The sequence below is a fragment of the Raphanus sativus genome, unplaced genomic scaffold (genome assembly GCF_000801105.2).
Source record: "Raphanus sativus cultivar WK10039 unplaced genomic scaffold, ASM80110v3 Scaffold2943, whole genome shotgun sequence".
In the NCBI taxonomy this organism is placed as follows: domain Eukaryota; kingdom Viridiplantae; phylum Streptophyta; class Magnoliopsida; order Brassicales; family Brassicaceae; genus Raphanus; species Raphanus sativus.
The window spans coordinates 1-12520 of record NW_026618250.1 but is presented as its reverse complement, the minus strand read 5'-3'; the positions used below and the strand labels follow the sequence as shown (position 1 = coordinate 12520).

Below are 12520 nucleotides of genomic sequence, written 5' to 3'. Positions count from 1 at the left end.
GATCTTTCTGGATCCGGGTGGGTTTAGTTCTCATGCATAAGAACCTGAAAATAACCAAATAACCAAATTATCTAAAACGGGTTCGGTTATTTGTACTCAAAGTAATCAAAGTATCCGATTCGATTCAAATTTTTGTATCCAAATTACTCAAAAGTAACCAAAAATAACCAAAAGTAACCAAAAATATCCATTATATACAGTTTTTTGGATAAACTTTTATCCAAACTATCATATTTTATCCAAAAATACTCAAAAGTACCGAAAATAACTACTACAATTAACTTATAATATTAATTTAAAATATTAAAATAATTATAAATATAATTATAACATATATTTTTAGATATATATTCACATTTCGGATATCTGCGGATACTCATTTGGTTCGGATTCGGAACCGGTTCTCCGGATATAGCAATCTAGAACTTATTCGGATATTTATTCCGGGTCTGATCGGGTTCGAGATCCTGATTTTCGGGTCGGTTTCGGGTTGGTTCTTGAGGTCTGGATATTGTGCTTAGGCCTATACTCTTTTAAAATGAAACACGATAAAGAAAGATAAAAAGCTTAAGTCTTTTATAAAAAAAAATATATGAAAATATGACATTTACTAAATATTTGTCAATTTAAAAAAATAAAGGAAAATAAACCCGCGCTTTGAAAGCGCGGATCAAAATCTAGTTATCAGCTTATATTAGAATATTTACAAGAGTTATTCCTTTTTTTTTTACAATACTTAATTCTTATTTTGACACGTTTTGTATATGAACAGCAAAAGATATGCTTGTGTTCTTGATAAGATGGTTCAGCAAGTTTCCAGAACTGAAAGCTCGTGACTTCTTTCTCACCGGGGAAAGCTACGCAGGTATGTTTGATCCATCATGTGTTGATGTTTTGATGTCATATCAGAAACATAACTTTATTAGTTACTGTCTTCTGTTTACAACACACTCTTGCAGGACATTACATACCTCAACTGGCTGATGCTATACTCAACTACAACATACAGTCAAAAGGGTTCAAGATCAATGTCAAAGGCATTGCAGTAAGCAAAACAATCTTCTTCTTCTCCTGATGTTTCAGCAACTCTTATTAACTCTTTTTTTTTAACATCTGATTATCAGATTGGGAATCCACTTCTAAAGCTGAACACAGACTCTTCAGCTGTTTACGAGTATTTATGGTCGCATGGCATTATTTCGGATGAGCTTAGACTCCGAATCTTCCGGCAATGCGATTTTAACAATATCCCAAACGCAAGCAACGAGTGCTTCAACGCAATCGCTGATGCCAGCGCCGTTTCCGAGTATGTCGACGTCTATGCTGTTCTCCGAGATCTATGCTACCATCTATTGTACAGCAAGAGCTGAGGCTCAAGAAAATGGTCCTTTCCTTTTCTTTTTTCTTTTTTTTTTTCCTAACCAACAAAATATTTGTTCTTCATCTGTCTCTGAAAATGGTGATTCAGGCTACACACATAAGCATAGGCGTGGATGTTTGTATGACTTACGAAAGGAAGTTCTACTTCAATCTCCCAGAGGTCCAACACGCTCTTCACGCCAACCGCACTCGTCTGCCTTACGAGTGGTCTATGTGCACCAGGTAATTAAACACCTTTTCTATCCTCTATTATTTTCGTTAACATTAATTAATGAAGAACTTTTTATAACTGATTGGTATTGGCTTTTTTTCACACAGCCGGGTGAATTACCGTGGCATTGACTCGAACATCTCCATGCTTCCGCTTCTTAAGAGAATTATACAGAACAAAACTCCTGTTTGGATTTTCAGGTAAGAACTCTCTATTTAAATATCCTTTTTTTTTCTATAAGTTTTCTTTACACCCAGCTTTGTCGAAATTGCAGTGGCGATCAAGATTCTATAATTCCATTTCTTGGTACTAGAACCATCATACGAGAACTTGCTCATGATCTTAACTTCAGTACCACACTTCCCTATAGACATTGGTACCACAGAGACCAGGTAATAAAGTTCTCTACTCCCACTGAAAATCAGCAGAAGCCAATTTCCCCTCCTGATTGCAAACTTGTGGTTGTGACAAACAGGTTGCCGGCTGGGTCACGGAGTATGGAAAGCTATTGACGTTTGCAACAGTGAGAGGAGCGGCTCATATGGTTCCCTATGGGCAGCCCGCACGAGCTCTCCATATGTTTAGTTGCTTTGTGCGTGGACGAAGATTGCCCAACAACACACATTACCCCGACGATGGGTAAAAAAGAGGAGATGTCTCATTAATAAAAAGGAGTGTTTGTTGGATAAGTTTGGATTAATAAGTTTCCTTTTCTTTAATAGTGTTGTGTTGATCTATAAGGAATAGGAAATATGATTTGTGTGATTCCTAATAGGTTTAGGATAGTGTGAGTTATATATATGAAGATGCAGTGTGTTGTTGCATAACATATTGTGTGAGTGATTGCTTTGTGATTGAGCTTTGATATTGAATAAACAAGAGAAGGACTTCTTGTTATACTCGTGTGATTCTATAGTGTTGTTATTTAGAAGTGTTGCTTTCCTACAGTAGCTGAACATATCTCTTTAGTCTTAACATCTCCTCCTCTTTAGTCTTACCACTGTAATAAGTTGTTATTGAGCAGTGTTGCTTTTCTACAGTAAGAGACCCCCTATGACTAATTAATCTTACTTTAATATAATTTTTTTGGCTGATATGTCAGACAAAAAGATGTTGATGTCTTAACCAACGAGCACATCATATTGAGAAAAACGTTGACATTATGTATTCACAGTGAAAAAGAGAGAACTTTTCCTAATTTTTCTATATGATTTTGGTCATGTCAAAAAGCCACTGTCTAAGCAAAAATGTGACAACTCTTTAATGGTGTTGTAACTCTCTTTGAAGCTAAAACACGAAGAGCCCATAGAACACATCAGTAGGCAAATCCCTTTGGGATGGTCCGTTCCTCTCCACCTCCATATACATACCTGTTTTGATACATACTATATTTATTTACGTTTTTTATTTTGTATTTTTATTTTTTAATATTTTAAAAAAAAATTGCGAGGGAAAGTTCTTTTGGCAAATGTATTACGATTTGCAAGGGAATTGCGATGTTTTTTCCCTTGCAACAGACGTGTTTTTTTGTAGTGTTATCTGATTCCGGCGACCATTGTGGCTAATCTAGCCGTATTTATCGTCGTTAGGTTCATCAACGACAAAACAAATCGCTAAATGCATCAAGATATATGATGTAAATGGTTTTATTGATGAAATTTTGGGGTAGAGTGAATGGTTTTACAACTTTGTCCAAGTTCCGACAATAAATTCAGTTTCAGCGAAATCTATTCTTCTCAAACCCATTCCTCCACCTCATCATAAATTAATAATCACTGTCTCTGTATCTCCGCCTCTCTATAATCCACTTCGCCACCTCATCACCCGCTGCAATGTACTTTCTTTGTTAGCTGGATACACAGAAGTAACCTGTTGTTAGGAGGTAGATTGATATCTGGAAATCTTATGATCGAAGATATCAGAGTGATGAATCTTCAGGTGTAGAACATACCTTTTTATAGTAGAAGACCCTAAGCAAGGAAGTAATGGTGGGATATCTTCAATGCTAAATCTTGTGATGAGTGGATACATATTGTTAATGCATGCGTTAAAGACGATCGGATTTCCCAAACTGAGACATCGAGTATCCATAAAGCCTAAAATAATACAAATTTTATGCGCTACGTTAAAAGCCCACGATTGAAGCCCATCAGATTTAAGGCAAAAATGAAGTGATACGTGACACATGTCGACAACACAAAAGTCGACTTTATGACATGGTGCTGACGTGGCGTGTCCAGGAGAGAGTAAACTATATTATATATATATATATATACTAGGGTTGGCCCGCCCTACCGGTGGGATATGAAATTCAAAATTACATAAGATATCAATTAGCTATAATAGATATTAGCTTAGTTAAAACTTAAGTTGGTCTTGGTTATTAGTAGGGTCCAAGTCCAGCAGCAAACGAAGCCCATAAGGCAACAAACGAAGCCCATGAAGGTGTTGCCTTATCAAGACAAAACTGCAGTGAGCTCAAGACCTCACGAGAGTTGTGCTCGTACGGAAAGGCAGTCAAGTTGTCTATCAAACCGTTATGCTCCTCTCTTGACTGCCAGCTGCTGATGTCACAGCTGTCTACTCTCTAGATCCTTCCTTATCATCTATATATTGAGACCTTATGTAAACGTTAAACCTTAAGCAAAGAAAGTATCTTTTTCAGTCATTATCTTCTCTGTTTCATCTCTGCCTTTATGGTATCAGAGCTCAGCGAGTAAATCCTGAGCCATGGAAGGCAATCATGACCCACACTCTGCGTCGAATCTAACCATCACGCAGTGCGTCACTCTCAAGCTCAAGGATGATAACTATCTCATCTGGAAACTGCAGTTTGAGCAGTTTCTTTCTTCTCAGTTACTTCTTGGCTACGTCACTGGAGCTCATCCTCGTCCTGCTCAAACCATTACCGTCCAAGAAGGCAACCAAGCTATGCCAGCAGCAAACCCAGAGTACCTCAAGTGGATCCAGAAAGACCAACTCATCATGGCGTGGATTTATGGCACTCTTTCTGAATCTGCACTTCGCTATGTCTATGGTCTCCATTCATCTCAGGAGGTATGGTTTGCTCTAGGTCAGAAATATAACCGTGTGTCTGCTACCAGGAAGCTTGCCTTACAACGGAAGATACAGACTATGTCTAAGGGAACGAAGACTATGTCTGTATATCTGTCTGAGATTAAGTCTCTATGCGATCAACTTGACTCGATTGGGACTCCTATTTCAGAAAGTGAGAAAATTTTTGGAGTTCTCAATGGGTTAGGACGAGAATACGAGTCCATCTGTACGGTGATAGAGAACACAATGGACTCTCTTCCCGCTCCATCCCTAGACGAAGTCATGTCAAAGTTGATCTCTTTTGAAGACAAGCTGCAGACTTACTCCTCCGCGTCTGACGTTACTCCACATCAAGCCTACTACACGAACAGAGGAGGCTACTCTGGTCGTGGAAGAGGTCACTCACGTGGTGGTTACAGAGGACGTGGTGGCTATTCAACTCAAGGGCGAGGCTTTCATCAACAGTTTGGCCAGAACGGTGGTCGTGGTCAGCAGCAGGGTTCTCGGCCTACCTGTCAGATATGCAGCAAGTATGGACATTCAGCTTTTGAGTGTCACAACAGGTTTAACCAGAACTTTCAGCTTCGTGATCCTCCTCCTCAGGCCAATGCTGCAATACGAGCTCAAGAGGAAACAGACTTCGATGGAAACGAGTGGTATCCTGACACTGCAGCCACTCATCACATCACGAGTTCATCTCAGCATCTGCAAAACTCTCAGCCATACACTGGTTCGGATGGTGTGATTGTTGGTAACGGTGATTTTTTACCTATTACTCACGTTGGTTCAATCGCCTTACCATCTCTCTCAGGTACTTTACCATTAACAGATGTTCTTGTGTGTCCATCGATTACTAAATCTCTTCTGTCTGTTTCTAAACTCACTGATGACTACCCCTGTCAATTCACATTTGACTCACGTACTGTGCTTATTAAGGACAAGCAAACGCAGCAGCTTCTCAGCAGAGGAAGCAAGCGTGAAGGTCTGTACCGGTTAGAGAATCCCCAGTTCCTTGCCTTCTACTCGTCTCGTCAGCAGTCTGCAAGCGATGTGGTTTGGCACAAGAGGTTGGGGCATCCTCATCAACAGATTCTTCAGTATCTATCGTCTATCAAGGCTATTTCAGTTAATAAAGTCATGAAGACTATGTGTGAGTCATGTCAGTTAGGAAAAACTTGCAAGTTGCCCTTTTCTAGTTCAAGTTTTCAGTCTGAAAAACCTCTTGAGAGGATTCATGTATGGGGTCCTGCACCTGTTACCTCTGTTCAAGGATTCAGATTTTATGTCATCTTTATTGATAATTTTTCGAGATTCAGTTGGCTCTACCCGCTTAAAAACAAATCAGATGTGTTTGCTGTCTTTAAATCTTTTCAACGAATGGTGGAAACTCAGTTTGAAAAGAAAATTCACATCTTACAAAGCGATGGTGGCGGTGAGTATGTGAATAAAGAGTTTGCGTTACATCTACAGCAGAGTGGCATCAAACACTACCTATCTTGTCCACATACACCGGAACAAAATGGCCTAGCTGAGAGGAAACATCGACATCTTCTTGAGTTGGGTTTGTCTCTCATGTTTGAAGCCAAGTTACCTCAGTCTCTGTGGGTGGAAGCAGTTTTTACAGCCAACTTTCTCTCGAATCTCCTTCCTCACTCTGCAATGGGTAACACAAGAACTCCATTTGAGAAGCTTAATGGCACAGCACCTCATTACTCTGCTCTACGCGTTCTTGGTTGTGCGTGCTATCCGTATCTGCGTCCTTATGCTCAGAATAAATTCGATCCCAAAAGCCTACTCTGTGTCTTCTTAGGCTACACTGAGAAACACAAAGGTTATAGGTGTCTTCACCCTCCTACGGGACGTGTATACATCAGTAGACATGTTCTTTTTGATGAAAACATGTTTCCATATGCTGACACTTACAAGTCACATATCGAGCATGTTAACACACCTCTGATGGATGCTTGGTTCAAAGGCTTGCCAAACAGTTCAGTTCCAGTAGAGCAACAGCAAGAAGAAACAGTTCAGGAAGTAGTCTCGGGAAGCAGACGACAGATAACGGTTCCTCCGGCTCTGTTTCAGCTCAATGAAGATGACTTCCCACCTCTGCCCACTCCAAACAACTCTCCTCCACCAGTTGTTATTACTGCGCCAGCTTCACCAGTTGCCGTTCCTCCTGTTGTAAATGCTGTACCTGTTGCAGCTGATAATGAACACAATATGGTAACGAGGGGAAAGGCTGGAGTAAGGAAGCCAAATCCAAGATATGTTCTGCATACAGTGAAGAGTGTGAATCATGAACCAAGGACTCTAGCTCAGGCTCTCAGTCATCCTGGCTGGAATGGATCAATGACAGATGAAGTGGATACTTGTCATGAGACGAATACATGGAGTCTGGTTCCAAGACCTGAGAATACTCATATCATTGGATGTCGCTGGGTTCACAAGGTTAAGTACAATGCTGATGGTACTGAAGAGAAGCTGAGGTCCAGACTTGTTGCCAAAGGCAATGAACAAGAAGAAGGCATTGACTTCTTGGAGACATACAGTCCGGTCGTTCGGACAGCAACGGTTCGCTCTGTGTTGCACATAGCTACAGTCAAACGTTGGGATATCAAGCAACTTGATGTCAAAACCGCGTTTCTGCATGGAGATTTAACAGAAACGGTTTATATGCAGCAGCCTCCAGGCTTTGTTGATTCAGAACGACCTGATTATGTCTGTCTGCTACACAAAGCAATCTACGGTTTGAAACAAGCACCGCGTGCTTGGTTTGACAAGTTTAGCACCTTCCTCCTCAAGTTTGGTTTCCTCTGCAGTGTGAAAGACCCTTCTCTCTTCATCTATCATCAAGGTTCAACCATCATCTATCTCCTTCTTTATGTTGATGATATGGTTTTAACCGGTAATGATCCAGCTACAATCCAGAAGCTTCTCAGTTCGTTGAGTTCTGAGTTTCGTATGAAAGATATGGGTCCGTTGAAGTATTTTCTCGGCATACAGGTTCACTACACTCCCACTGGTATGTTCCTTAATCAAGAGAAGTACGCCTCTGATCTTCTACACTCTGCTGGGATGCTGGATTGTGCACCGATGCCTACGCCGTTACCGCTTCAACTAGACAGAGTTCAGCATCAAGATGAGCTCTTCAGTGAACCGACTTACTTCAGGAGCTTAGCTGGCAAGCTCCAGTACCTGACACTTACAAGACCAGATCTTCAGTTTGCAGTAAATTTGGTATGTCAGCGAATGCACAAGCCAACTGTTGCAGACTTTAATCTACTGAAACGAGTGCTGAGATACATCAAAGGTACTCTAAAGCTGGGATTACACTTCACTTCAGAGTCTGATGACACACTGAAAGCTTTCTGCGATAGTGACTGGGCCGGTTGTCATGAGACTCGAAGATCTACAGGCGGTTTTTGCACAATGCTTAGCTCCAATCTTATTTCATGGTCAGCTAAACGTCAAGACTCTGTATCGCGGTCCTCAACTGAAGCAGAGTACCGGTGCTTGTCTGACACAGCAGCTGAAATCATTTGGATTACTGATCTGCTGAAGGAACTCGGCTTCCCGTCTCAGAAACCAGCGGAGGCTTACTGTGACAACCTATCAGCAGTACACCTTACAGCCAATCATGTGCTTCACAAGAAATCAAAGCATTTTGCAACTCACTATCATTTTGCTCGGGAACAAGTGGCTAAAGGCTCTCTGGTTGTTCATCATGTTTCTGCAAAGTCACAGCTTGCTGATATATTCACTAAGTCTTTGCCACAGGAAGCCTACTACTCTCTTCGATCCAAACTCGGTGTTGAGCTGACTCCCACCACCAGTTTGCGAGGGGATATTAGTAGGGTCCAAGTCCAGCAGCAAACGAAGCCCATAAGGCAACAAACGAAGCCCATGAAGGTGTTGCCTTATCAAGACAAAACTGCAGTGAGCTCAAGACCTCACGAGAGTTGTGCTCGTACGGAAAGGCAGTCAAGTTGTATATCAAACCGTTATGCTCCTCTCTTGACTGCCAGCTGCTGATGTCACAGCTGTCTACTCTCTAGATCCTTCCTTATCATCTATATATTGAGACCTTATGTAAACGTTAAACCTTAAGCAAAGAAAGTATCTTTTTCAGTCATTATCTTCTCTGTTTCATCTCTGCCTTTATTGGTCTTACTATTCGTTGTGTGGATTCTGTTATTACCAAAACCAGCATAAATTTGTTATTTAGATAGTTACATTATTACCATATCACATTCAAAACTGAGAAATACCTACTTTCTGTAAAAACTTTGAAGCATACGAATCAATTTTATTCTTTGTAAGGATTAGAGTATATGTAAAGTTTCTCCTACTTTATAGAAACTGTTATGATATAAATTATGATCTATAGATGGATATGCGGATAAAAACAAAGCGAAATAGATTTATATGAAGCTATAGTTATCATTAATGATATTAGATATCTTAAGTCATTACACAAAAGAACACTTTAGGTTAATCTCAATAAAAAATCTTCTTCGTCAACTTCTTCGAACCACTCTTTTTGTAGTATGTAGTTTTGATTGGGAGATCTCGTAAACAGTACCAATAAATGTCTATTGATTTTTTTTTGTCTTTTGTTTTATAAATTTATAAATTTTACTGGTACTTTTGATTATTTGTGTTGTTGAAAGCACTTTCAGATTATTGGTTCGGACAAAAGAAGTTTCATCGCCACAACAAACAAAAACTCTATTACTTATCGTAATTGTACAAATTTGAAAATGTGGCAATTACTTCTGCCTTTTAACTAATATGAATAATAAAAATAGTCATCCAACAACTTTGCCCTCCCTAAACTTCGGACTATTTTTTGTTAATCCAAAGAACAACATACATTGAATTATTGTACACAGTTTCAGATCATAGTGAATGGTTTAATCTACATGGATAAAGTAAAAATATATCTTGATCTTAAGTATGAGAAGCTGTCTCAATAAAAAGACATAAACCAGTAATTAGTGCTAATTAAAGATAAAATCTTAAACTAAAAACACATTCCTTTTACTACTGCACCTTCATGAATTAAAATACAAAACATACCAAAATCTCTCCACCATAATAAACAATGGAAACTTTAACCAAATATTACTATTCCCCTTGACTTTTATAATGTAACTACTTCTATAATTTCACTTATATATCCTGAAATTTAGTCCTTATTTTTTAACGGTTATTAATTCTCATTGTTGATATGTTTGATCTTAAATGTCTAGGTCTGGCTATTGAATGTGATGGACATGAGCACTATTGTGGTTAAATTATAAGAGCGATTATTATGACATATTTTGAAATTTTTCTTGCTATTTCTGTATTTTTGTGTGCTCCTTTTGACAACCTTTATTTATATTTTTATGTCGGATCTTTTTTTTTAAGTCAGGGAGGGGAAAACACATGGTCGAGAAGTTTTTAGTTTCCGCAAACTAATTTAAAAAAAAAGAATTTTATGAGAGTCACTTCTTATTATATCTTTTATCTTATATGAGTTTTGTCTGATGAGACAAATATAAAAAGCTCGTTAACAAATTATCATATTGCTTTTAAAAGTTATTTTTATTTGTTCTTTAATTTATATATTTTTCGCTTATATGTAAAATATAGTTGTATATTTCTAAACGTTAATCTCAGGAAGATATTTGATTGTCCAAAACGTTAATTTTTTTTTAGAATTGCTGCTCAATAGCAAATTGAAACAAATTGAAAAATATAAGGCAAATCCATTAATTAACATTAAGCTTCTTCACAAGATTACAAACACTTTTGTTTTCTAATAAAACTTAAAACACTGGATTTCTTACTTAGGGAAAGGGTAACAACGATTTTGATAGTTGGAATTGGTTTTAGACTGTATATGTTCAGAGCCTACATACACTGTGTCTTTCCACCAAGAATCTTCAGCCCATCACATGAAGACTTTTATCAGCGTCTTCCATTGAAGTCTGCAGCTCTTTTATATCCCCCTCTTGTCTAGTCTCCCTAAGACTCTGTAGCCTTCTCTCCAGCTCATTAGGACATATTCGTTGTTGTTCCTCCAATGGTCATGAACACATGAGTTTGAACCTAGTTCCTTCTAAATCCTGACTCTTCTCTAAAACCCCCTGTAAACTGTTTCACAATAAGTTAATAGCAGTTACATTAGAGAAGACAATGAAGTTAATATTTTTTGGAAGTGAATGCGTTTGAGTTGAGACAAAGAATCAAAATATTTAATGGCTTGAGTCTCAAGGAATTTAATATCAAGAATTTCACCATGAGCTTGAAATAGTTACCCTTTTGTTCTTGCCCAATCTGAAGAAGCGAAAAACTCAGCTTGGCGTTATGTTTCAAACTGATCCATTTCTTCTCCAAAATCTTCTTACCCTTCCTTTAAACACGTAATGTTTTTAAAGACCCATCATATCCAGAGCTGAACAGAAACTCCCTTATTGCAGTTCTAAATACAAAACTAAGAGACAAATTAATGTGGATTGTTTATACAGTGATCAATGAAATCTCACAGTATTCCTGCAAGATGATGATTAAGTACTCGAAATCACTATGCATTTATGTTTCTTTAAAAGGCATTATAAACTAAATGATTTCTGGTGTAACCTTCCTAGTGCTCACTTCTTGCTCTTCTGGAGCTTTATCACTCATAACCCTCCACTGCATTTGCAACAAAGCTCTTTGCCTCTCTTCCTACAACGGTAACTCATTTACGTCAGTAGGTTTTAACCTATAACACGTGCTATCTTGTAATGAATCTTGTAAAACACTAAACTTTTAATCTCTGAAGATCTAATTCGTCTTGCAGCTTCTTGTAATCATCTTCGTAGTGACACTTAAATGCTTTCAGTTGAACGTCATGCTCGTTCCTGATTGTTGTTATCCTCTGCATGAGAGAATTTTACCAATCGAATACCAGAGTCTCCATATTCCTATGAAACTATCAAATTGTGCTCCTGGTATGGTACCTCTTTCAATTCAGTTTCGGCCTAAGGCTGAGCTTGTATCAGTTCCTCATCGTGCTTAGCTTTGAGATTTAACTCCCTATTCTCATGTTCCTCCCGGATAGTGAGTATCTGCAGAACATGAGCTTTATCATCATGTTTGCTATTTGAAAACCTGCTCAGTATCAAATTTACAAACAGAAAGACAAGAGAAAAGGGACTTTGGTTCTCGTATGTGCAAAGCTTATTCATGCTCGTTGATATTCAGAAAGTGAAGATTATTATACCAGAGAAGCATTATCCTCTTGAATGGTCAGAAATTGGTGCTTTGATTTGGCTTTACAGTCAGAAAGTTCTTTATCATATTTAGTGGATAACTCTTTGATAACCTTCTCAGCCTGAAATCAGAACCATGATCAACAATTGCTTGGTCTATTGCAATTATAAAATATGTCAACATATACCTTTTCCTTTTCAACTTTAATAAAACCTCCTGCTTCTCCTCAATACTTCCTCTGGGTTTCATTAATCGTTTAAAACGCATCAGAGAAGCATATACGCACGTATACATGGAGAAAGTGATCCAGACTGGTCATTCCTCTGAGATAACTTCTTCAAGTGCCTAGATAATTCCAACTGTTTATTTTCCAGCATCAGATTCATATTTTCAAAAATTGAAGTGAAATAGATAACCTTAGAATCTAGAGGAGCATGGCACGACGTTCCTGGCCTCCAAAATCGGAAGCAGGCGAACTTGAACGGGGGGGAGGAAGAGCGGCCAGTCTGTAGATCGGAGAGGAGACCAAATCGTTAGCTATTACTCAAACTTTTTTGTCCGCTGTTTAGTTTAGAAGAAAGTATGATTTTGAAAGCATGAACTCGCACCTTTTTTATAGCAGAGCTTCCA

At 38.5% G+C, this 12520-nt stretch overlaps 1 long non-coding RNA gene and 1 pseudogene across 2 annotated transcripts; one reads left to right on the top strand and one right to left on the bottom strand.

The window, feature by feature from the left end:
* The first annotated feature begins 730 nt into the window (after positions 1-730).
* LOC108820136 (serine carboxypeptidase-like 42) lies at positions 731-2482 on the top strand (annotated as a pseudogene).
* Positions 2483-10391: 7909 nt separating this feature from the next.
* LOC130506154 (uncharacterized) lies at positions 10392-12350 on the bottom strand. Of its 2 annotated transcripts, none has more exons than XR_008941908.1 (7): positions 12307-12350; positions 12078-12235; positions 11901-12011; positions 11638-11788; positions 11445-11555; positions 10954-11362; positions 10392-10789 (listed from the first exon to the last, which is right to left on the bottom strand). It is a non-coding gene; the product is annotated as an uncharacterized LOC130506154 (long non-coding RNA). The 2 variants fall into 2 exon arrangements; XR_008941907.1 differs by having other exon boundaries at positions 11638-11745.
* Positions 12351-12520: the final 170 nt, after the last annotated feature.